Below are 22,906 nucleotides of genomic sequence, written 5' to 3'. Positions count from 1 at the left end.
AGTGTTGGTGTCCTATTCATTATAAAGAACAGAGCTATTCCTTAAACTATGCTACCTAAAATACGAGTTTAATATTTTGATAGCTAACTATGAAAGGGAAACAAAACCAAAAACAGAACAAACACCTAAATAAACACAACCACAAAACAAAAGCACATCAAGTTTTCCTTCCTTTACCCTTCTAGAAGCCAATGAGGAGAACTTGTCTCCCTACAGACATAAAGTCCTGGGAAGAATTTAGACAATGAAATTTATGATCATTGACCTGTAAGAGAAATAAGCCCATGCATTGCATAATGGGTCATTTCAAAAGACAATTTAAAAATGCCAGAGGTTCACCAAGTAATAGCCATGCATTGGAGATTCTTTTGAATATTTGCAGCCTAGTCACGGACAGCAGCCATAGATATAGAAGAAGGGAAGAGAGCAGCTGCCAATGGAGGAGAATCCTGGAGATTGAAAGCTAGAACTCTCTGGCAGGAGTTGAGTCATTCCTGCTGCTGTTGGCACTGCTCCCTGGAGGGGTTTGGGCTCTGCCTTGGTCTTGCTTGACTCCAATGCTGGTCTCCATGCTTATCAACCCTATGGCCTTAAGTGACTTAACCTGAGTGGGGATTTTAATAATAGCTTCTTCCTGCTTAGGGAAGTTTTAACAAAGACTTGAAACACGTAAGTCTTTAAACCAGTACTTAGCCCCAAATAAGCACAGAGCAAATATGAGCAACTACTATTGTAACCACTACCATGATGGTAACTCCTATAATTATCATCATGAAGACTAGAATGTGTTCTACATGTGGACCTGTTTCTTCATGGAAATCATCACATACGAAGGAAGCCAAAAATATTCTGCTGTATCTGAAAAAAAAAAAAAGGAAATCTTTTTCCCCCAAGCATTTACTGAACATTTTATGAGAGTAATAATGCAGAATGCTACCTAGCAAACATCATCTCATTTCATTTCTCTAACAATCTCAGTGGAGTTATGTGAACTCATTTGACAAGTGGGGAAACGGAGGCACAAGGTGGAGCGAACTATGCAGAGGAAACATAATTGAACTTCCTCTCTAGAGCTCAGCTAGGCTTCTCAAACCATCCACCCCTTCTTCTTCCCACAGTGGGAAACCTGGAGCCCTGTTTTGTGTCAACCTGCTTTAGCCTTCTAGAGCAGGGAACTCATTTATGCTTTATTACAGTGGCAGGAACTGAGGGGTCATCATCTATCTGTCACAAGGAAGAGGGCTGGGGACCCTACAGAACCCCAGAAAGTGAATTTGACATTCTTCTCATCAGTACAGTAAGCGCTGTGAGCTTATGGCCTTTGGCTTCTGGTGACAAAGAACATCTTCCCTAAATTGTCCATCAGGTCCCCATCAGCAGCCCTTCTCTTTGGTAGGGAAATGTGAGGGTCAGACGACTTACACCCCAGGTTCTAAAGTTAGACTGCCTACTTTTGAAGTGTAGGGCTTTTCATTTACCAGTTACTAAACTTGGACTTTTATCTTTGGCAGTCTCCACTTCCACACTGGATTGTTTGTATTAAAACGTTGCATTAGCACAGGAAATAAACAATGGCTCAAAAACCTTCATGATTGCTGCTACTTCTGAAGCTAGAATGCATGCTCTCAATGTGGTTTTTTAGGACACCGAATGAGAACGTCATAGGCAAGGCGCCTGGAACAGGATGTTAAAAAGCCAGTGCTGATTCAGTGGGTCTTGGATGGGATCTGAGATTTTTGCTTCCCTCAAAGCTGCAGATACAGCTAATCCTGCCGGACCAGATCGCACCTGGGGTAGCGGGTACTTTATTAGCAGCAGATTTGAGGGTTCTGGCTGTAGACCTAGCAAATCAGAAACTCTGGGGAGGTGACCGAGGGGATTCAATGTTCAAACTCATTTTCAAGATTCAAAACCATATGCAAGAGCTAAAGAAGGCCATGAGAGCATCACTAGCTGGTTCTCTTAACATTAAGGGATGGTGTAATTCCCTGGAGACATGGCCTGATCGAATCCCTGATCCATCGCACTGACTTCAGGATAAAATGCTTCCCATGCCAAGATACCCTCACTGCTTTCTGTAACAGGGGTAAGTCAATTTTGCAAACGGGGTAAGTAGATAATCCTTCTTAATTTACTGTCTTTACTCATGCAATGTTAAGAAGCATTAGAAAAGGATCCATGTTGCAAGCTCAACCATAGCAAATCCTGTCTCACACAGGCATGTAGTGGCAATAGAGAATTTCATACATTCAGGATCGTCTCAGGTCTTAAAATTATTGCTGTGCTTCCTTTCGATTTCTCTGTTGAGAATTTTCTGGGTGTAGCACATTTTAAAGTGATCTCAGATTAATTTGGGGGTTGTGTGAGTTTAAAAAAGGTAATGTAATAAAAGATATGGGATTTCAAAGAAGAGCTGGGCAATCCGTCTTGGAGCTGGAAAGACAGCACCGAAGGTCACAGCCTCACCACACGCCTGAGCTGTCCAGGACTCGCTCAGCTGTGTATTCTCACAGAGACCCAGTGACCCCAGAGGGTGTGCACTGCACGCTCTTGAAAAGTGTCTATGACTACTCTAGAAACTCACTTTTCTTTTTTTTATATTTTATTTTATTTTATTTGAGAACATACTGTACAGAGGGGTTACAATTACATGGGCAGGATAATGCATACATTTCTTACCAAGCATTCCAGCCTCCTCCTTTGTTTACCCTTCACCTCCCTTCCCAGCCTCCCCCCTCCCCCCCACCCAATCATACCCCCCTCCCCCCCACCCAATCATACCCCCCTCCCCCCCCCCCACACCGACATTGTAAAGCTGGTTTTGACATGACATTTTGTACTTCTCATTGTTGCAACAGATCCACCTGAGTCCTTAAATGACTTGTTTGTCCCCATCTCCTCCACATGTTATACTGACATCAAATATAGTGAAAGCGGGGGTTACACTGTGGGGGAGGGACATACAAAGCAACAAAGAAATAATCTTATAAATGCGTTAGAAACACATGCATGAAAGAAACGAAAACATTAAAATACATATTTAAGGGTTTGTTTTCATGTTAGGAAACTCACTTTTCTTTCACTTTATTTTTCCTAATGCCCAAGATCCAAACTCCATTCAAATCAACTGTGATGTATTAAGTCACAGCTTAGTTATGATAGAAAACTAAAAGGAGATTGACATTAATCAAATATTACTCTAGGCAGCTAACTGATAGATACATAGGTAAGTAGGCACTAGCCAGCTAGGTAGGTAGATAGATGGATAGACACACAGACAGACCAAGTTTTCTTAGATTTTAATAGTAGAAATTGAGTCATGATTTTTCTGTACAAACTGTTTCTTCCCGAATCCTTACCTTCTTTTCCTTTCTCCTCTTCCCATTTCATGCTCTCTCTTTATACATATAGGATCACAAGTATGATCACAAGTATGTAATATGTCTAACAAAAATTATTTACTATATATTTATGTTATCATTTTCTATATATTTATATAGAGAAATATTTATATAGAAAATTTTATATGTTTCAATATAGTCTATATATTTATCATTTCTATATATTTATACTATCATTCCCTTAAGTTCAATTAAATACTTGTAACAGCTGAGAAAGTTCATATAGGCTTCAGAGAGAGCAAATGAGTGATGAAAGTTGGGCCTTTGGTAAGGGGAAATCTTGGATGCTGCAGATTCAATACAACTCTTTTAATTCGGCTTCCTGTTTTCTTTACCTTGTATCACTTCAGCAGACTTTCAAAGGCCTCATAATTTGTTGATGAACTCATAGAGAAGAAACTGACCCTGCCTTTACATCAGCAATAATGGTGAGGAAATTTCTTCTGTGCTTTTAGTGAGCAAAGTACTTGCTAAGCACTTTACATAGTATTATTCTCAAACAGAACATCCCAGTCAGGCAAGGGACATTAGGTAGTTTTCCCAAACCCATGCATAAAGAGAAAGGAGCAGAGCCAGCATTTGAATCAAGATGAATCTGCCTAGAAAGTCTTCCTGCTTTCCATCTGGCCAAATGCATCCATGCCATTGGAACAGGATTCACTAATGTATCCTGCTATTCTGAGTGAGTCTGAATAATGGTATGTCATCTCATTATATCTAAGCAACGAGTCTTTGTTATGCTGAATGCAATTCTATCATGTACATTGATCTGATTTTATCATATAGATCTACCTACCTATGCATTTACTTTATAGTTATTTTAATCCAATCATTCTTTCAGATTAATTCTTGTAATAGCAATATTGTCTCTGATATACAGATACAAAATACTTCTCACACAATACCTGTAACACATTCAAGTGTTAAGTATCAATATAAAATAAACATAGTTTAGAAAGCACTTATTATCTATGTCAGGGTTCAGGCAACTGAATATCATATAAAATAATAATTTTCACTATTGAAGTTTCCCTGAACTTTTGGCTGAAAGGATATTTTACCTATAATTTCATAAATTTGGGATATCTTATTTGTACTCTAATTTCATAAATCCAGACACTTGAAAGAAAGTTCGGTAGGTTTTGGAGCTAGGGCAATTTTTAGATTTGCTACTTTCATTTTTGCAATGCCCATAGGATACGTTTGGGCCAATTTCCAAGAAAAGCTAGTTTTGCTCAGTAAACCCTTGCTTTGTGGGGTCCGCTGGCCTGATCCACTCTCTGAAGTGCCAATCATGTCTCTTGGTCTTTGCTAAGTAGTTCTCATGATGTTTATGTAGCACGAGAAGATGTTTCATTGAAAGGATATATTTAATTCACTAATGGTACAAATGATAGGCAATGGTACTATTCATGATTTTGTAGGTTCCCAAAGATCACAAGATGGACTGTTAAATAACTCAATGACCCCTCTTCTTATGTCCTTCTTAGATCACCCCAGACTCTCTTAAGGTTCTTCTACATTCTTGATGAAAACTTGCAAATCAAATTCTGAGTCTGAGTGTCTTTTGTGACCTCATTGCATACACATTTTGATTATATGAAAAAAATAAAAGATCATTGCGCCTAACTTTCCCAGTTCTGCTCTCCTTCCAGTTTACCAATTCTGCTATATAAAGAAAGTCTTTCATTTAGAGGAGTCTAGCTTTCTCTCTTTGCTACAATCCATCTTCATTTCTCTTTGAATGAATCAGGCCTTAGCTTACCTTCACATGTCAGCCGCTGCTTCCTCTCCTGGGCTGTCCCCAGCAGCCTGACAGAGCTCTGGGCTGAATTCCATGGTCTCTTTTAATCCTTTGTTGGCAGCTTGCTGGCCTTTTCTCTTTACTTTCCTGCCAGGTTGAATGCTTTTAACATGCCAGCTATGGTTTTCAAAATTTTTCTAAACAGAGATGAAAAATCAAATCTCTATTTCATAATTGGTGATATTTTCAGAAAACCCTTTACTAACATATACTCTCAATACCTTACCTATTGAATTTCAAACTCCATACAAACTATATACATCAATCAGAAATGACTTCATCTTAATGAGAAAGTAGGAGAAAACTATGCAAGATGAGTTCACTCATGCAAATGAAAATCCCACTATTTGGCTAGCAGCCTTAAGTCCTGTAGACCTGTCTCCTCTAGAGATTAAGTATGGCAGATGGAACAAGGTAGGTATGCAGGGTTGGCATATGGTTGTCACAAAACTGGGTTGATCTCCAAAGCAACTGCCAACGCCAGAGGATATAGAGGGATATACTGCTTCATTTCCCTATGGAAAAGGGAATACATTGCCAAACATGGTATTCTCCTAACCCCATATAGACACACACAATAACAAAAGAATTTCTATTTATGTTCATTGATTTTACATGACTGGGTCAGTAGCCTATCACCAAATAAGCTAATGAAATGCCTTCAATGTTAATCCCTGTAACCCTCACCCTATATGATGATACCAGGTAATATTCTTTGTTTGTGTATGTGCCAATCCTGGGGCTTGAACTTGGGGCCTGGGTGCTGTCCCTGAGATTCTTTTGCTCAAGGCTAATACTCTAGCATGTAAGCCACAGTGCCACTTCTGGATTTTTCTTAGTACTTGGAGATAAGAGTCTCACAGCCTTTCTTGCCTGGGTTGGATTCAGACTATGATCCTCAGATCTCACCTACCTGAGTAGCATGAACTGCATGCTCCTGCCCATGATGATATTCTTATGATATAAATTTCACCAACATAGAGCCTTGCTAAAATATTCCACCAGGCAAACACTTTACAAGGTATTTTAAACAGTTCCCAAGAGAATTCAATAGAAAGGGATGAAGCACTTAAATCACAAAACCACACAGGTAAGCCTCGCACTTAGTTCAAGATCACTAACTTCAAAGAGTTTGGGTTAGCTCTGCCATTGGGCCACACCTAGAGCACTTTTCCGAGACAATGCTTCATGTCATCACTCATCTACAGCTCCTGTATCTGTGCCAGCAACTCAGCTTTGAATCTGTTGAGAATCTAGAAGCAATCTGAAGAGAAATCCCATGAATATCAATCACTCCTGAACCAGCAATTAAGCTCTCTAGTTTCTGTTAACATATCATGTGAAACTTCTCCTATGAAAGATTCAGCATTCTTCCTGAGCCCAAGACCCCACTTACTCCATGACCCGTGTTGGGTCGAAGACTGCATTCCTGTAACCTGTATCTAAGACTCCATCCTCCGCATCACAGTGCCCCTGAGTATATCCCTTAGCCTTCGTGCCAAAGACCATGCCTACATTCCCACCATGTGCTCCAAGACCTTACTCCAGTTACTCCACCCTACTTACCTCATATCATCACTTTGGTTTCAACAAATGAACAATCTCCTCCTTTCCTATCATCATCATCATCATCATCATCATCATCATCATCATCATCATCATCATCATCATCATCAAATACTCAATTTTCATGTCTCCTCCAACTCCTGCCTAATGCTTCTTGAAAGAGTTTCTCTAGGGTCTGTCTTTAATGCCTATGCTTCATTCAGGCTCTAACTTGCATAGTCACAAAAGGTGTTCGTTCTAAATCCCCCAAGTCTATTTAATTTGCTAAAGGCTCTGTGTGCTCCTCAGTTCTAATCTTACCTGCTCAGCAGCAGCATTTGGCAGGACTAAATATCTCATCCCCTGGGAGGTCCCTTATTAATTGGGTTTCATTGACATCAAACTTAATGATATTCTAACTTCTTTCCCAGCTGTTGGTCCTCACTCCTCTAAGTGTTTCCAAGGCATTATTTTGTGCATTGGACTCTAGTCTTCTCTCCATGTTCACCTTGCTGGTTTTATCCAGACACAGGTCGGTGAATGTCATATAATGCTGACAACTTCAAAAATCGTATCTCTACCTGACACCCCTCCTTTTCCCCTCACATTCACATTTCCAAACAGCCTGATGAACATCTCTACCTGAGCATCTATTAGGCATGTCAGACCACCGGGGCCGACAATCTCCTGGAATTGACAAGCCCCAGTCCTCAATTTACTCTCAGCAGTACTCTCCCATAACTCTATGGGTGAAGCCTTCTAATTGCGGTGGTCCCGCACCTTGGTATCATTACTGACTTCCCTTGCCCTGCACCACACATCTAACTTCTGAGCCACACAGCTAACTCCTGCCCAGATTCATCACTGACCACCATGTCACTCCCCCACCGCACCCCTGCATCATTTGCTCTCCTTCGTTTTCCCCCTGAAGGTCATCATTTCTCTGTGAACTTTCTCAATAGCAATAGCCACAACCTGCATGACTCCTAACCTAACATAAGTTGGTCTCCATTTCAGGCACATCGTGAAAAGAAAAATGAAAATGACTGACACTGGGTAATTTAAATGGCAGGAATGGGTACCTCACAGTTTTGGATACTCGAAAGTAAAATTAAGATACTGGTTGATGTAGTTCTTTGGGATGGGTTGCTTGTCCCTTTCCTGGTAGGAAAAAGAGAAACCAGTGATCCTCATCCTCTTCTTTCAAGCACACTAATCCTATTACAGAAATCCTACCTTCATGAGCTCATCTAAATACTGCCCCATGTTTTTGCCTCCAAATACCATCATATTCTAGATTATAGCTTGTTTTTCTATTAGATTTCTTAATGGTCTTCAATTATCAAACAATTTATATATCCTCTAGCCCAGATTAAAGCAGGGAAAATATCCAGTCTATGCCTTATACATTTGACCTCTAGGTGGTCAGAGCATTTCTTTGGTTGTGTTCTTTAGATCTTGTCTCTGCTACTCATAATTTTGGTTGTGAATCAGCACAAGTTCACAAAGGTGTTTCTGTTTTGTTTTGTTTTTTGGTAATCAGAATTGAAGTTATACAGAAATGGAGTCAACACTCACAAGTGTTGTAGCCATTTGACACTGCTGCCAGGAATGATAGAATCTGGCTGATGTGTTTTATGTTCTCATTTCATTTTTCTAGTAATTCAACTTTAATGGGTTTTATAAAAATATGAGTTCATGATGGGCTAGGAATGGCATTTTAAAAGCTGGTCATTATAGTGTAATTTGAGAAGCACTTCCTTAAAACAGACTTGAAAGAAAAGGGGACAAATATCAAATAGAGGGAAGACACTGAGATTCAACCACGATTTTTGTTTCTGATTACTTTGCTGACATTTTCCCAATCTCAATCTCTGTCAGCTGAGTCAACTCACTCTCCTGTTGTGTCCTTTTGTCAGGCTGTCCATCTGCTTGATTTACCTCCCTTCTGTCATACACCTAGGATATTCAAATTGTCCTTGAAAATTCAGCTCAAAGGTTAATGGATCTATGAAGTGTCCCCAGATTCTTCCTCCTGATTTCAGCCTCTTAAGTAGCTGGGATGACAAGGGTGAACCAGTGAATCTGGCTTATTGTAAATTATGTATTTGTTTACAGTACTGAAGACTGAACTCAGAGCTTTGAGCAGGCTCTGTGAATGTTTCCCCACTTGTTGCTTTTTAATAGACATGTAGCATATAGGCCTCTGTCTTTCTCATCTTTGTTCCTTGTGTAAATACTGCAAGAAATAAACTTCTATCATCAGGGAGATAGAAAGTGGCTATTGGGAATTTCTCTGTCAAATACTTTTCTGAAATAGTAAAATACCCTTTCTTAAGAGCTCTGAAAATTCAGCTGCACTGGGTTGTAAGCAGGTCAGTGGCACAGGGGCAGACTGCTTGGCCTTCACTCTGCTTTGAGTGTAGCTGCCCTTCGATAGACATGGAAGACGAGTATCCCTGCTCTCCACTGTTTAGAAGAGCAAATCGCTCATGAGCATGGCATTGAATTCCTACAGTGTGTCATGCAGTAAGAATGCACACAGTAGGTCTCATAATCGAATTACTTAGAATCTAAAATTCAAACTCTGATAGCCATTTCCACCAATGGCAGTTGAGAATAAAAATTGTCTATCATACTCAGCAGATACCTAAACTACCTTCTAGAACAAAACTGGAGGAGGAATGCCTTTCTTCTCCAAGGTCCACCACACAGTTCTCTCTCTATCTTAATGAATTTTTGACCTGGTCTAGAGACATTTTATGATCCAATTCCCAGGTCTACATGCTCATCTCTTTGTTGTAATGACCTGTATCTTGGGGACTTCACAACTATCCACCTTGCCTCCTAGCTTTATCTCATTATCTTAATTAATGTAGCAATGTCTCTGGATACACATAGACAGATCTGAGCAGATCTGAGCCTCTGAAGCTTAGAAGATACATTACAATTTAACTCTTGTCTTGTTAGGCACCTTCTTACCTTGCATGTCAATATCGTAAGTTGAATAGCCATAATAGGAGCTCTCTAAAAGTGCTAACTTACAACATACACAGGAAAATTCTGGGCTTCTCAATCTACATTTGAACTTGTAGCCAAGGTTTCAGTTAGAAGTTAAGAGTAATTCTGAAACCCAACTTGCTTCCCTTGTTCTTTATCAGGATCTTAGATGACAGGCATGGCATTCTTTGTGACAAGGATGGATGAGGTGTGGTGGCCTCAGACCTAATAGTGGTTGGAATCTTGCTGTGAGTGAATTGACTGCTTGCCTCCATAGTTCTGTAGATCATGATCATTCTGTCCCTATAACACTCAGGGTATACTAAGTTCCTTTATATAGACTGTCCACTGTCCCTTGAAGTCAGGATTATTGTTCTTCAGATCTTTCTTGCCTAGTTCTGTTCCTCCTTTCTTTATCTAGTCAAGCTATTAAAATCACCATCTCTAACACAACACAGATCCAAATAATGAACAATAAGCATTGAACTCCAAACTTCTTTTCAGTATTTATATTTGTATGTGTTGTTAGGTTTTACAATTCTGAGAGTAAGGCAAGTTTTATTTGTTTACAATGGCTTCATCTAACTGAATATCAAGACATTTCAGGGAAATTTCACTGACTCAAGACCAAACCAGACAGTCCTATAATCTAGGACAGATGGTAAATTGATCATTAATTTCACTCTGATAGGCTTGTTTTTCCCCCCCCGAAATGAGTTGTGATAATTAATGATCTGCTCTCTGGCATTTTACCAACAAATACCATGCATTAACGAATAGCTTCACGGCCAGACCCATGATAATTAATTATCACAGCGATGACCTGTGTCACAAAAAGGTGTTGAATTCAGATTGAGAGGAAGTTGGAAGGTAAGAGAGGAAAGCAAGGAATAGAAAGATAACTTTGATCCGACTATGCTATAAGCATGTACGGCCACACAATGAAATCCTTTTGTACAGTTCATAGATACAAATAAGCAAAACTAAGTAATAAAAACAAAGAGGGTCCATTTTCCAAATCATTTTCCACATATTTTATTACAAGGGTATGAAGCATTGCTTCCGTGGTGTCCTGGAAATCCATCCCAGCTACTGAAATGCCCTAGATAGCTTCTACAAATGGGGCCATCATGTAATATCTAGAAGAGGAAAGCACTTTAGAACATAGTGGATCTTTGCAAAAAGCCCACCTCCATCCTGCCTTACAGTCTGAGTCCTGGTCAGTAGATAACGAGCAGGTCTATCTAATGCTTGCAGGATTGACGTCATCACTACCAATGACCTCACTTTTAAAGAACATGATTGCCTATCTCTTGATTCTAAAACTATTTTTTTCTTGGTGCTGATCCTTGGGGGTACACTCAGGGCTTGAACTCTCCCTGAGCTCAAGGCTAGTGTTCTAGCACTCTAAGTGAGCCATAGTTCCATGAGAGATGATCAATTCTTATTGTCACCTTTAATGAGAACTTGGAAGTTTAGAGTGTAATAATGAACTCACTCACAAGCTCTGAGCTTCATTGGCTTTAAAAACAAAACCATGGGGAAAGTGCCTATCTGTGGAGAGAAGTTCTGTTCCATTATTTGTTCTTGTGTTTTTAAGTTTTTAAGGTGAAACAAGTTTTTGTTACTTTTCAAATTGGAAATTGCGTACAGGCAAACTCACTCCAGAATACCTCATCTGTCTACTTGTAACAAGAGGGACAAATCTCCAAAAGGGTTTTTCTATTCTAACCATGAATTTTTGAACACAGGATACAATAGACACAACTCTCATATAAAATCCAAATTGTGTTACTATAGCCAGTCATTTCCTTCTAAAGTTACTTCCAGATTTATTCACAAGTTAAAAATCTGTTTAGGGTAATTTTCCCCACACAGGGGAAAATGTCCTTACACATGAGATATAATAGGAGATATTTTTCCCCAAGAAGGTATTACAAATGACTTTTTAAAAATATAACCCTTTCCTTTCAGTGAGAATGCTTTGTAGGAAAACTTGGCAGTTTTTTTTTCTTTCTTGTTAATGAGTTTTTTAGAGACAGCTCCTTACTGCCCTCTACAGTTGAAGAAGAGCCTAGCAGCCCCAGCTCTACTTAGCAGCAGGATTTTGTGTAATTGAGATTGAGTCTCATTTAAAGATAGGGCTATGCCTGGGCAATGTATGTTTATATAAGCGCAGAACAGGTTGACATGAATGTAACTGGGCTAGGTCAATGACTGGATCAGGATTTGAAGCAATAAAGAGACAACCAGTCATCTATGAAGTTGCCCCTGGCATAAATGTAGTTTTACAGTGAAATTTTATAAGCAGAAAAGGGTCCATACCTATACCAGGATCCTTGAGACCCTACAGATAATTGGGTTCATTCACTTCCTGTCCCAGTAGACTGTGGCCAATCAAGTCTTCTGGAATTTAATGTCTCTAAGGAACAAGCCTGATACAGAATGGGACCAGAAGAAGGGAGTGGATGATTTTATCCTTCACACTCCTGTTACTGACAAGGGCCACATTGTTCACCTCTGATTATATAACCTGGCTTCGTAGTGCCAGAGTAAAGATTTGTGAAATCAGTCAATTGTGAGATTCATTCTTTATGTTAAGAGTGTCATGATTATGGCAGAAATACATTATACAATAAAAAATGTAGAAGACATTGTCATAATACTGAGAATGTTAGCCCAGAAGTAGTGCATAAAACCAAGGCTGAGAAAGTGAAGTGTATGACTCCCTAAGCCCACTTGAATAATATATCCTGCAAAGAGGGAGAGTTTATGAATCTTAGAACCTAGGACTTCAGTACCATTTCTGCAAAGGAAGGAAGCTATCTATAAAAATAGGCTGAGAAAGCCGGGTACCAGTGGCTCACGCCTGTAAACCTAGCTATTCAGGAGGCTGAGATCTGAGGACCACAGTTCAAAGCCAGCTTGGGCAGGAAAGTCCATGAGACCCTTACCTCCAATAAACCATCAGAAAACCGGAAGTGGCGCTGTGGCACAAATGGTAGAGCGCTAGCCTTGAGCTGAATTGCTGAGGGACAGAGTCCAGAACAAGAGTTCAAGCCCCATGACCAACAAATTAAAAACAAAACAAAAGTAGGCTGAGAAATGGTTGTTTAGGCATAAGAATGGAGAAGGTTGAGCTCTAGTCCTTAATACTGGGGACAGAATGGAGAGCACAGAAAGAAGAAATGAAAGAAAGAATGAAAGAAAGAAAGAAAGAAAGAAAGAAAGAAAGAAAGAAAGAAAGAAAGAAAGAAAGAAAGAAACAAACAAACAAACAAACAAACAAACAAAGAAACAAAGAAAGAAAGAAAGAAAGAAAGAAAGAAAGAAAGAAAGAAAGAAAGAAAGAAAGAAAGAAAGAAAGAAAGAAAGAAAGAAACACAAGGAAAGAGGGGGCCAGAAAGAAAAATGCAATACAAGGTAACTATGGAGTTCTTTCATTGGGCTAAGTTCCTTAACTTGTTCATAGTAAAACACAAATCATGTTATTCTGTATTTTACTGAAGAGACAATAGAATTGGAGGAAAGATGGCTAATTCTGCCTAGTCCTACAGGGTGTTACAGTTGAGCCAAGTGCAGAAACAAAAAGCAAATGTGATATATACTGCTCCACTCACGCTTCTCAATGCTTTGGCCAGATCACCTTCCAAGTCCCAGCTAGAGAGCTAGCAGGAGAGATGGAGCATGTAAGGGATAAAGGAGAAGACCAAATAGTAAAAGACCAGAGGGAGATGCTGAGGGCAATTACAGGTTAACAGATCCTGCGGTGAGACACTGAAAAGCCACAGGAAAGCAGTAGCCAAGAGCATTTGTGGCCAAATTCCAGATTCAAGGGCCAGGTGTTAATAATAAGAGTCTCCTCTGGACGCCTATAACCAGTAGGACACATAATTTTAATTTTGAATGCACCTCAGGGACTGATTTGGACAAGCATCCTGGCATCCCATGGCTCTTTAGCTTCACCTGGGAATTATTACAAATGTAAGTTCTCAGCATTCTCCTACCCTGAGACTTACAATTCAAGAGTATCCAAAGATGGGACCCCAACATGCTTTACCATGCTTTGGAGGAGATTCACATGCAGGTTCAAACCTGACAACAAGATTAGGATCAATCTTCTCATTTGATTAGCATAGAGTCCAGGTAACACAATCAGAAATGTTTGCAAAGTCCTGTTTGAAAGAATTAAAGGAAATTTACCTTTCATCTAGTAACATTGTTTCCCTTCTGCTAGAGAATGTTGGAGAAATGTACAGTAATTCTGACTCTCTTTGTTCATTTATTCATGGAGCCACTAAAGAATAAGGAAAACAAAGCATCCATTAAAAACAGTCCCGGTACACTCCATTCCTAACATTGGATGGAGGAAACCTGACCAGGCGGTGAAAGAAGTTGGATCATAATATTCAATGAACATCTTACAAAACTAGGAAGACTGAGAAAAGAGATTGGGTTTGGGAGGGATGGGATTAAAAGAGGTAACATCACTCAAGAGACCTTGTACTTAGGAACCAATTTTTTGAATGAAATCCCTTTCAAATTACTTAAAGATAATAAAAATATAATTTTAAAAAGAGGTAGGGGGCATTAGAAAAGAATAAAAGGCAAATTATTGGATTTTTCCTCCATGTTCCAATTCTAGAAGTTTAGATCCTGTAAACAGAGCTACATTGTTTCTATAAATTTGCCTTTTGACAAATACAACAGGTCTGCCAGTGTTTGTAGATGCTAGTCACTATTAGACAGTTCCTATTAGTAATAAAAGACAGAATGAGAGTGTAAATACTTAGTCCTCTTAAGTTCCTGTAAAGCAAGGAAGGACTTTTTAGTAACTTTTTACATTAACCTCCTTTCAATGTTGTGGGACAGCTATTATGGTTATTTCCATTTTACAGATGGAAAGATGAAAGCTTTCCATCTACCGATCAGATTTCTTTTAGTCCCTAGATTTTACTTCAAATGTGAGGAGTTCATGGTATGAAGACAGGACATTCATCATACTTGATTTTATGAGCCTAAAAATGCTGAACAAAACATCTGGAAGGCCACCTACTACTTTTGGGGAACAAAGTAATGTTAAATTTAATTTTATTATTTTTTTAAATAAAGCACAGATAAAAACCTCATGTTCCCAAGTCACTTGCATTCTACTTGGTACTTATTAAGCTTTTACTTTCTGTTCATGTAAAAGAGTTAATGCCCAGTTTGGCATCTATATCTTAAGGATCACCAAAGATTCATGAACCCTCTTCTAGCAGTTGGTAGTAGCAACATCTGTAGATTCAGGGGCCACAACCTAGGCATTCTGCTCAGTGCCCCATGACTACTTCTTCCACTTCTTGCTAATGGATGGAAAGAAGAAATAGTGTGTCATGTCTAGAATAAGGTGAAGAAATGAGTGGACCTTCCTTGCCTTTAGTTTCCTCCTGTTTAAATGCACAATATCCTGTGCTATGGACCCTGAAATCTACAGCCATATGGGAAAGGAGACTTGTTTCCCAGAAGTGCTCACCCCAAAAATGTGGTGAGAGAAAGCTAGTTTCATCCTGTCACCCTTCTGTAACGCATATTTCCTAGTCAGAATATAAGGGGAAAATCCTTTATATGGTCTAACACGCTTGTCAACACTGAGGTGTACGGCCCACAGTGTCTCTCCTTTACAGACACTTACAAATGACTAGTAACTAAAACAAAGTAGGCCCTGCCATTGCTCCCTTTTTGGACAGGCTGTAAAACTTTAGGAATATGCAGAAAAAGATTCTTTTGATGGTACTTGAAAGGTGTTTGAAGAGGGAATCTGATGTCTATGCTGATTTTTTTTTCAGAAACTCAGATTTAAGGAACAGACATTGGGGCTTTACATAAATTCAACCTACAGCATTTTCCTGGAATAAATCATTTTCGTGAGCAAACAATGAAAGCTAAGTTCATACTTTATAGTGGTGCAAAGTTAATATTTGGGGGAGCTGTGGGAAATAAAGGCAGAGTTAGGTCATTTTCCAAACAAGGCATCTGACCCTGAGTGAAAAGCTACTAGGAACTTGATTACACAATGATGTAATGATTTAGTGATGTGACAATCATCAAGTTCACTCATCTAGAAAGACCCTGGACAAACAGGAAAAGCAAACAGGACATCAGAAGGGCCAACTAGCAGGGGAAGAGGGAACTACAATAAAATGAGAAAATAAGTAAAAACTATCTGTGCCACAAAGAACATACCCAGGAAAATTTCTAATCACAGGAGAACAGAATTGGGAGGGGGGATACAGGGAACCAAGGCCCTCTTCTAAAATTTAGCCAGTCCCAGAACTACCTGTATTTTTATTTAAGTGAGCTCTATCTCTTGATATATGCTTGCGTTGGAATTGCCCTTCATACCGAAGCAAAATCAACTTGTATGCAGCTTGATGCTTCTTCTCATCTTGCATGTTCAAGCTGGACTTGCAGAAGATACATGAGAAGGGACGGTAGGGCTCAGGCCCTATTTACACACAGCCCATAGCCCAGAAATGCCTTCTGATATCTACCCATGAAGATGATGAGCAGAGATTGATAATGGCTTACAGCATTCCATCAATTGCCTCTTGTCACCAAATCAAGTTGTACTTCAGCTACTGCCATTACCAATAATCCACCATTTAACTTCTCCATAACCAAGTAATCTCTGGAGCAAATATTTAATTTCAGCATTGTCAGAATGCTTTCCAAGGACACATTTAGGATGACAAAAAACACGTTCTCAGTTCCAGGGCTTACAAAACTGTACTCTGGTACAGTCCTTGCATTGAAAATTCAGCTGGATAGCAGCTGCATTGATAAAGGCTCATGAAAATCACATTCTAACTAAAGGACTATTACCCTCCATTTCAACAGTGAGTTCTGATTTTCACATGTAAAAATTATATTCCCTATCTTTTACTCGTTGTAGAAGATTAAACATCTAGATTGGTGTAGCTAGGCTATTTAATTTTTAATTCCACAAACCCTCACTTTTAAATGCATAAATCATTTTTATCATGAAATGCACCTTTTTCCTCAATACAGTTATTAAATTCTTATTCTAGTAGTGCTTTCTCTCAGACTCATTCCTTAGAGAAGAAAAAAAAATTACCTCTTGATGCTTTTCATATGAAGTTCGAGGGCTCTGTTTCCTAGAGTAATAGGATTTGATTCAAATCTGGCACTTTCTAAATACATTCCTCTAGTCCAGGAGAAAAAATAAATAAAAGTTTATTTGAGGTGTTTTCTCATCACCCCAGGGGGGACCATATTCAGTATATAACGGAGATACAAGTAAAAGAAAAGCAATATGTATCTAGGCAGCTACCCATTTATCCATCTATCCATACGATTTCCCATAACCTTGCTAAAAGTAGAATTTGTCCCTGCTGTGAACTAAAGTTTCTGTACCCAAATTCATAGCCTGAAGCCCATCTCCCAATATGACTGTATTTGGAAACAAGACTGCAGAAAGTAATTAAGCATAATTTATCTTTAAAAAACTGAAGTTCTAATCCAACAGGACTGTGACTTCATAAAAATTCTCTTGCTCTTTCCTGTTCTCTCTCCCTCCCTTCCTTCCTTCCCTTCCTTCCTCATTCACTCCCTTTCTCAGATTCCCTCCTCTATGAGACCATAGTGAGAAAGCCACAGACTGCAAATTCAGAAGAGGCCTTCACTGGGCAGTGAGATCTTTAATCTTCCAGCTTTCACATCTGTGGGAAAACAGTATTTGTTTCTTGATCTCTTCAACTAACAAGTTGAAGAGTATTTATTGTTATGGCAGCCCAGACTAACACAATCCCAGTGTTGAATATCAATGCTCTGAAATATAGATGTATACGTGCCTTTGTGTGTGTGTACATACTAGAACCCAGACACTTGAAGGTCCAGCTTGAATTGGTGGCTCAGCTTCTGACACTGATACTCACGGGTTCCTCCACTAGATTCTAGCATCTTTCCTTGTAGACTAACCAGACAGTCTTGTAAACAACTATGAGCTCTTCTCCCTGCCTGTAGATCGCATAGCACTCTCTCCTTGGTACTCCAAGCCTTTTCTCTTTTTTCCTACTCTTCCCTCCTTGTTTGCTCTTTTTTCCTATCGAATTCCAGCAAGACTTTGTGCTGGGAACTACCCCGAGGCCTGAGACTGCAACAGAGAAGTTCAGGGACTTGCGGAAAGGCTCCTTAGTGTGGTTATCACCCATAGTTCCCTGCTTCAAGAATGCCTCTAAAATCACATTTTAAAATCGATTCAGTGTCTAAAAGTTTAGTGTTAACAGGTCTGATCTCTGATTGGATTACAATGAATTAGAGTTCCACCACTTACTTTGACCATAGCCCCAAAGCCAATTATTCTTCCCTTTGTCTATTTAGGTTTCTGTTTTAATGTCATACACACACACACACACACACACACACACACACACACACACACACACTCCTTTACTAAGCTCTGAGTGACTCAATAGGGCACTGATTCATGGCCAAGCTATTTCTCAAGATTTTGCCTGACACTGTAAGTTTAGTACCCTAAGTAAATGTAATGAGTTCACTTTATGATGTTCTCTAGGTCTTGATGAAAATATCAAACCTAGGGATGAAGACTGAATTTTATTGAATGCCACAGTCTATTTTTTTTACCATCCTCACTAAAAGGAGCCAGTCTCTCTGTATAGTACCATAGACAAAAGTATACCAACTGAACTCAGCAGCATTGTAGAGCTCTTAAGCCTGTACACAGTATGCTCCAGCTGCTACAGAAATTCCTTCACACACCTCCTTAGCACACTCTTCCTATTCTTTTTTACATGAAAAGTCCTTGGCATAAGAGCTCTACTCTACATAGTAAGTATTTAATAAACATAATGTTGAATAATTCTACTGCCTGAAGCGCTAGTCTATGGTGTGTCCCTTGGCACAATATTGATTTTCTTTGTTCTCCTTTGGTGATATTGTGAAACATTTACTGGAAGGCATGGAAGAATGGAATGTTTTTATAGTTGTGTCATCACACATTAATTAGCACGGAGGCAGTTCTTAGCTATTAAAAAAAAACCTTTACATTAAGCACAAACTCTCATCAGCTCCTACAAGTAAACATTGTAGATACATTCTGCAACATTAAGTTTTATGGCAGTGCAAATGAACGTGTTTGCAAGTAATGAAATCATCTCACTTTGTTTTTAAAAAATAATTATTAAATGCAAATGCTTATGCTATTTATCACCTTTCAATTATTCCTCATTGCCAACTGTTCAGAATCCCATCACATGGCTAGAGTCCTCTTTAATAGCATGGCAATTGTCTGTCTCTAAATGTACCTCCTTTGGCCTCTGCTACTCCAGCCCTCCATTCTCTATGAGCTCTACATGCAAGAAATATTTTGCCACTCAAAGTTATACTACGCAGCAAGGTCTCATTGTCAATTCTTTAAAATCGTCTGTCACTTTCAGACTTGGGAAGATTTTTCTTTTTTTGTTTTTCCAGCCCAGAATATCCTTCCTACTTCTGAAGAACTTCAAGCTGCTACTCATCACTTCAATCTTGGCTTCAAGTCACCCTGTACAAAGCCACTTCCTCTGGCCCCTGGAGAACGGGGTGCTCTTTGTCAACAGCTATGATACGCCAGGTGCACACTTCATGTTTCCGATGTTTAACATAATCCTCAGAGGTGTTTGTCACAGTCCTTGTCTGGCTTTTACTACTTTCAGCCTCTTTTCTCCTAGAATCTATACCATACCAAACCAGCCAGCACTGCCATCTTAGAAAGCCCACTTAACTGAAGAGTGATAAAGGATCAAACAAGAAAAGTCTCTGTAAGGCTATTTCCAGCCCTCAGTTAGTTCTCTGCAAAGTTTCCCTGTGAGAAAGTTGGCCAGAGCCTTTCATAGCTGGGTCAGGCCAGGCATTTGATTTGCATCCTCTTTTTTTTCTGGAAGCTTAGAAAAAAAATAGTTTATGAATTAAAAAGAAATGCCAGAAATTGCATCCTCCATTTTCTGTACAGTTTGTTCAAAATGTTCTCTCAGCCCTGTGTCCAAGCTAAGCTTCTGGGAAACAGAAGAACAAATGTTCTCTCTCTGTTTAAGATTTTAGTGTCTTTACTTTTATTATCTTTAAGTAATCGTAAAAAGGAGTTATCATTTAATACAATACATTTTGATCAATGTCTTCCTATTCAACATTCCGCCCCTCCCACCCATCCTTCCCTCATTCATCCTTTCCCTCACTCTTAATTTTGCAGGATATACGTTGGAATCTTGACTGTATTCTCCCCTCTTCCCCTCTTCATTTCCCCTTGACCCCCACCCACCCCTTTCAGTTATTTTGCCTTCTTTGTTGTTTAAATCATTCCTAAGAATCTACGAGAAGTTATTGTGGTGGAAGGACCTGATCTCCACGTCTCTTTCTCTTTATTCTAGTGAATTATTCCTTTTCTCCCAATGCCCTGGGTGGGATCCACAGGCCTTACTGCCTAAGAAGGCTGCCTCAGACTTCCATTAGAATATAGACTAATTCCATAACTTCAAACAAACTTCTGACATAATTAAGTGCAAATGCTTCATCTATTTATCACCATTCAATGATTCTAAATTATGCCAAATGTTCAGAATCTGTAACGTGGCCAGAGTCTTCTTGAACAGTGAGGTGATTGTCTGATTCTAAATAAATGTCTGTCTCTAATAAATATGAGAGACATATTGAACACAGGAGATAAGAAATAAGTAATGCATTTTAGGTAGTGTCAGGTTTTTATCTCTGGAGATCAAAGGAAAGGGAAGGATTCATCTCCAAGAGCCAGCAGTGGAAATCTGAGATTTGCTTACTTTTATGTTTGGTGTCATTCCAGCTCTAACCAATTTATTGACTGAATGTTAGAAATGGTTAGGAAAAAAATAAAAAGAGGAGTTTTCCTTTTCTCATGTGTTGTCTTTCTCTGCTTGAAATCCTCCTTCCCACTTCTTTCAGCTAAACTTGCATTCTATAAATTCTCTCAAAAATTTTCTTTCTTCCTATTTTGTGATTTTTCTAGTCCTTATTTTAGAATTATTCTTAACATTTTTGGACAGCTTTATACGTATATAACAGTGTAAGGGAAGTACAGAGTATCTTCATAATAACTATTCAATTTTTCTCCATATTGGTATCTTAAATCACTATGGCACTTTGTTCGTGTGTGTGTGTGTGTGTGTGTGTGTGTGTGTGTGTGTGTGTGTGTGTGTGTGTGTGTGTGTGTACACAGTTAATTCTTTTTTTCAGATTTCTTTATGTGGTTTCTAAATCATTTTTTTCTTTTCCAGGATCCTTTTTCCGGATAGTACATCAGATTTAGTTATCGTCTTTTTATGCTCCTCTGAGTTGGGACAAGTTTTCAAGCTTTCCTTATTTTTGCTACAGTGACTATTTTGAGAAATACTGTGTTTCACCTGTCTTGAAATCAACTCTTTCTCAATGAAGCTTTGGTTTGTTTTAATGAATAACAGTATTCGAAATCTAAATGTGGATACTACATATGTCACGTACTCCTGGGTATTCTTTCTCCTAAGACCTGAAAGAACAAGAGAATCTATGAGTGCATGCTAATTCACATGCATATTCATAGACATTTCTACGTATAATTAGGGCTCACACTTAAACATCTTACTCTAATCCATTACCACATAGACCATTCTAGCCTGTTCCATTTGCTTATCCACTGTCTCACACTCTCACAATAAGAAAAACACTTCTTCTTTCCATCCTCCATTTACTTAATGTGATTCTTTTTTTTTCTTTGTTTATGTGCTGGCCCTGGGGCTTGAACTCATGGCCTGGACACTGTCCCTGAGCTTTTGTGCCCAAGGTGAATGCTCTACCATCTTAGCCACTGCTCCACTTTCAACTTTTTGGTGGTTAATTGGAAATAAGTATCTGATGGACTTTTCTGCCCAGGCTAGCTTCAATTTGTGATCCTCAGATCTCAGCCTCCTGAACAGCCTGGAGTACAGACAGGCATGGGCCACCAGTGCCCAGATAAATCCTAATAATTATGCAAAACAACATCAGAATGACCATTTCACTTTTCAAGCTACAATCTAATGCCTAATGGATTTTCTTGTAACCGATGAAGCTTTTTGGAGGGAAAAAAGAGAGATCATCCCACACATAATAAATAAAAGAGGCAAAACCAATGGATATGGAAATGGTAACATGAACAAGCCCTATATTAACACATGTGTACATAAAGAATGGAAAAGGAAGTGGCATCAGTTAAGATTTGCTTCATTATTTGATTATGTTAGCATTATAATAGTAACAGAGTACCAATGTATACCAGTCATGTAGAAAAGAGAAGATAATACACACAAAACCCACTAAAATTAGCAGTGGGCTAATTAATCTATGTAGGTGAGCAGATTCTAGAAAGCAGGAACAAAGACCTTCACAAAAGAAAACAAAGAACATTTGGCTAAGTTTGTACTGGGTCATGATATTCACAAGACAACAGGAACAATTTCTCAAACAGGCCTTCTGAGATAGGAAGCCCTCTAGCTTTCTCAATAGAATATTCCTTACAGATGGCATCAGATGCCATCATTATTTGCTTTACGTGTTTCTGAGTCAGAGAGTGAGTCCCCAGGGACAAGGACTATAACTTAATTCCTTCTTATCATCAGCCCCACCATGCCTGCAATTCACAGGCATGTACTACATATGCTTGAAACAAATAGACCAAAGGAAAAGACAGGACCCAACCACTGAAGGTTTTTGACCAAAGAATTTCAAACCAAGCAAATACAGCTCCCCATCACACTAAATTAAAGTCCTTCAAGCTGATTAAGAAGGTGCAATTGTGGCAGGTTGTTTTATTCCAAAAGCTAAAAAATAAAACCTTTTATGGCTGCAGTGATAAGAAACTTAGTGTTCCCTCTCTGGTTATCAAAAGCTATCATGTTCAACAGAAATTACATTGGAGTGTTTCGTGAATACTGATCTGCAATTCCACTTATGGGTAGCACACTATTATCTTACATCTTCATTTTACTGAGTATTGAAAGGATTGTATGATCCTGTTTTAGTTGGATTCTAATTTCTTCAAGATATAGCAAGAGTACATTTCATTGCATTATTATTATCTTCATCTTCAATTTCATCTGTGGAAATTGCT

The 22,906-nt window shown here is 38.9% G+C and overlaps 1 protein-coding gene and 1 long non-coding RNA gene across 3 annotated transcripts in view; one reads left to right on the top strand and one right to left on the bottom strand.

Moving 5' to 3' along the window:
• Kcnip4 (potassium voltage-gated channel interacting protein 4) overlaps positions 1-22,906 on the bottom strand; it is an 896,578-nt gene that overhangs the window by 514,925 nt on the left and 358,747 nt on the right. The gene's annotated exons all lie outside the window — the stretch shown is intronic.
• On the top strand, positions 1,649-21,154 carry LOC138820820 (uncharacterized). Its single transcript, XR_011369992.1, has 3 exons — positions 1,649-2,086; positions 3,752-3,829; positions 21,060-21,154. It is a non-coding gene; the product is annotated as an uncharacterized lncRNA (long non-coding RNA).

The sequence above is a fragment of the Dipodomys merriami genome, unplaced genomic scaffold (assembly GCF_024711535.1).
Source record: "Dipodomys merriami isolate MVZ:Mamm:240054 unplaced genomic scaffold, mDipMer1.0.p SCAF_9, whole genome shotgun sequence".
In the NCBI taxonomy this organism is placed as follows: Eukaryota; Metazoa; Chordata; class Mammalia; order Rodentia; family Heteromyidae; genus Dipodomys; species Dipodomys merriami.
This window is presented reverse-complemented; position numbering and strand designations above follow the sequence as displayed.